The sequence below is a fragment of the Triticum urartu genome, chromosome 3 (genome assembly GCF_003073215.2).
Source record: "Triticum urartu cultivar G1812 chromosome 3, Tu2.1, whole genome shotgun sequence".
NCBI lineage: Eukaryota > Viridiplantae > Streptophyta > Magnoliopsida > Poales > Poaceae > Triticum > Triticum urartu.
This window is the reverse complement of record NC_053024.1, coordinates 58,855,688-58,859,173: the sequence shown is the minus strand read 5'-3', so window position 1 is coordinate 58,859,173 and position 3,486 is coordinate 58,855,688.

Below are 3,486 nucleotides of genomic sequence, written 5' to 3'. Positions count from 1 at the left end.
CACAGATTGAGACGGAGAGGTATCTCTGGGCCCACTTGGTAATGCATCATCATAATGAGCTCAATGTGACCAAGTGTTTGGTCACGGGATCATGCATTACGGTATGAGTAAAGTGACTTGCCGGTAACGAGACTGAACGAGGTATTGGGATACCGACGGTCGAATCTCGGGCAAGTAACGTACCGATTGACAAAGGGAATTGTATACGGGATTACTTGAATCCTCGACATCGTGGTTCATCCGATGAGATCATCGAGGAGCATGTGGGAGCCAACATGGGTATCCAGATCCCGTTGTTGGTTATTGACCGGAGAGTCGCCTCGGTCATGTCTGCATGTCTCCCGAACCCGTAGGGTCTACACACTTAAGGTTCGGTGACGCTAGGGTTGTAGAGATATTAGTATGCGGAAACCTGAAAGTTGTTCGGAGTCCCGGATGAGATCCCGGACGTCACGAGGAGTTCCGGAGGTAAATATTTATATATAGGAAGTCTAGTTTCGGCCATCGGGAAAGTTGCGGGGTTAATCGGTATTGTACCGGGACCACTGTAAGGGTCCCGGGGGTCCACCGGGTGGGGCCCCTATCCCGGAGGGCCCCATGGGCTGAAGTGGGAGGGGAACCAGCCCCTGGTGGGCTGGTGCGCGCCCCTTGGGCCTCCCCCCACGCCTAGGGTTGGAAACCCTAGGGGTGGGGGGCGCCCCACTTGGCTTGGGGGGCAAGCCACCCCCTTGGCCGCCGCCCCCCTTGGAGATTGCATCTCCTAGGTCCGGCGCCCCCCAAGGCCCCTATATAAAGAGGGGGGAGGGAGGGCAGCCGCACCCTTGCTCCTGGCGCCTCCCTCTCCCTCCGTAACACCTCTCCTCCCCGCTTGCGCTTGGCGAAGCCCTGTCGGGATCCCGCTACTTCCACCACCACGCCATCGTGCTGCTGGATCTCCATCAACCTCTCCCTCCCCTTGCTGGATCAAGAAGGAGGATACGTCTTCCCCAACCGTACGTGTGTTGAACCCGGAGGTGCTGTCCGTTCGGCACGTGGTCATCGGTGATTTGGATCACGGCGAGTACGACTCCATCAACCCCGTTCACTTGAACGCTTCCGCTCGCGATCTACAAGGGTATGTAGATGCACTCCTCTCTCGTTGCTAGATGACTCCATAGATTGATCTTGGTGAAGCGTAGACAAATTTTATTTTCTGCAACGTTCCCCAACAGAGGCCGCATCTTGACCACAATACTGTAGGGAGGAAGAAGGGGTCGGAGGTCCTCCCGAGCCGGCCCTCTCTCGGAGAGAACGGCATGGCCGCCGATCGGGACGCGCGGGCAGCCGTTCGTCTCCTCCCTCGCCGTCGACGACAGCGTGAACGATGCACCTACACCCCTGCCCCGGTCGAGGTTGTCCGGCCGGATTTGTGACCAGCCGTGAGCTGAGAGAGAGTGTGGCCACCTATGTGTTGCTTAGATCTGGAGAGCATGAGAGAGTGAACGAGAGGAACCATAGTAAAGCAAGCGCTAAGGCTCCTGCTTTTATATATACTAGAGTGATTCTGTTGTACCAGCTTCAAAAAAATGCGCTCCTACGTGTACCCACGAGTGGGTGTGAGAGAACTAGTGCGTGCGTGCACCGCTTCTCTTCGTGAGAGTACAATATACTATGCCCAAAGAACGTTCGCCGCAAGAGTAATAGTACAAGTGTGTGACGTGTGAGCTAAAATAAAATGTGCGTGCCGTCTTTTGTTTTTTAGAAGTTCTGAGGGTAGGGTGTGAAGAGCACATATGTGCGTGACGTCTACCTGCAGATAGACGGTGGGTGCGACGTGCGAGTCTGCGAGAGGACTCGGGAGAGTCGTGACTCATGAGGGTGCGTGTGCGTGAGAGAGAGGGGGGCACATATCAATGCAATGCATGTGTCCGTATATCATTATCCGACAAACGTTCGCCACAAGCCTTTTCCTGACGAACGCCGTAAGAACCGTTAGATCGGCATCCGACAGTGTCAGTTTTTCCATGTCATTTAACAGAACAGGCACTCCTCCTACACACAAATCTTCCACGTGCGTGTTAGCAACTGCCGTATGCTCCCTCCCTTCCGAAATGCAGTGCATATAGCTTTATTGAAAATTCGAACCTCGCAAACTTTTATCGAGTTTTCGTGTACCAAATTGCACATGTAGAATACCATGTATATATCATTTCATTCATCTTCGAGAGGTAACTATAAAGTTGGGTGAGGAGTCTACAAAGAAAGACCATCGTATCACCCACAGCAATTTCAAGCATCCTTTAGTGTCGAGGAATATCATAGGAACTCTATATGATATGATTTTTATAGGATTTTTTCCTTTAGAGCCAATTGGTTCATAGGAATAGATTCATATACTCCACATTTCAAAGGAAATAAACATGATATCATTTCTATATCTTAGAGCCACTTGGTTCATATGAATGGATTCCTATACTCCCTTACTTTCAAAGGAAAATAAACATTAGCGTATATTCAATAGAAAAGTTCCTATGATATGAACCAAATTACATTTCTTTTCTAATCCCTCCTCATAGGAATTGAGATACATGTCATCTCTAGATTCAATAGAAAAGTTCCTATCATGTGAACCAAATGACATCTCTTTTCCAATCCTTACTCATAGGAATTGAGATGCTCCATGTCATCTCTTTCCCTACAACTTTCATGTATACATCTTCTATTCCTAAATAGATAGTACAACCCACTAGTAGCTTTTTTCCAAAACATGCAACTATGGCACAAGAACTATATAGTGTGCCAATAACTTTGAAAGATGGTCGCTGGATGAAGCTAACCCGGCAGTGCAGAGATAGGAAAATCCGAGCACTACTGGCCGTTGGATATCATCAACATTCCACCAGATCTGCCGCATGTACAATTTAGAAGACTTCATGGTTGAACTTAAGCATAATGCACAAACCTCAAAACACAAGCACTTCTCCTTTGTTCTAGAATCTTCTGTATCATAATTGATTATTTTTTCTAAATGAATTGCCATTATTTGTTTTTTTACTTTATGATTTACTCCCTCCGTTCTAAAATAGATGACCCAACTTTGCACTAACTTTGTACAAAGTTAGTGCAAAGTTGGGTCATCTATTTTGGAACGGAGGGAGTACAATGCACAACCCCATGAATCTTAACATTTTTATAAAACTTATTGATTTTGAATGAGATGAACTATAAGAACTAAACGAACATCTACATCATGCATATATGACTCAAAGCTTTACATGCTATAGTGTGTATTTATTCATAATTTGGTTTTGAAATCTCATGCGTTCAATACATGTGTACCTTACGAGTTTTGAGTAGAGTAGCAAATTTCACGCGGCCCCGGGTATATCAAAATGCAGGGCCCATGCATCATTGCCTTTCGGTCGAACCTACGTCCACAATTTTTTGTACATACTATATTTCCACTGGTCCCTGAACCCAAAATGCTGCCTCGTTCCCGTAAAACCA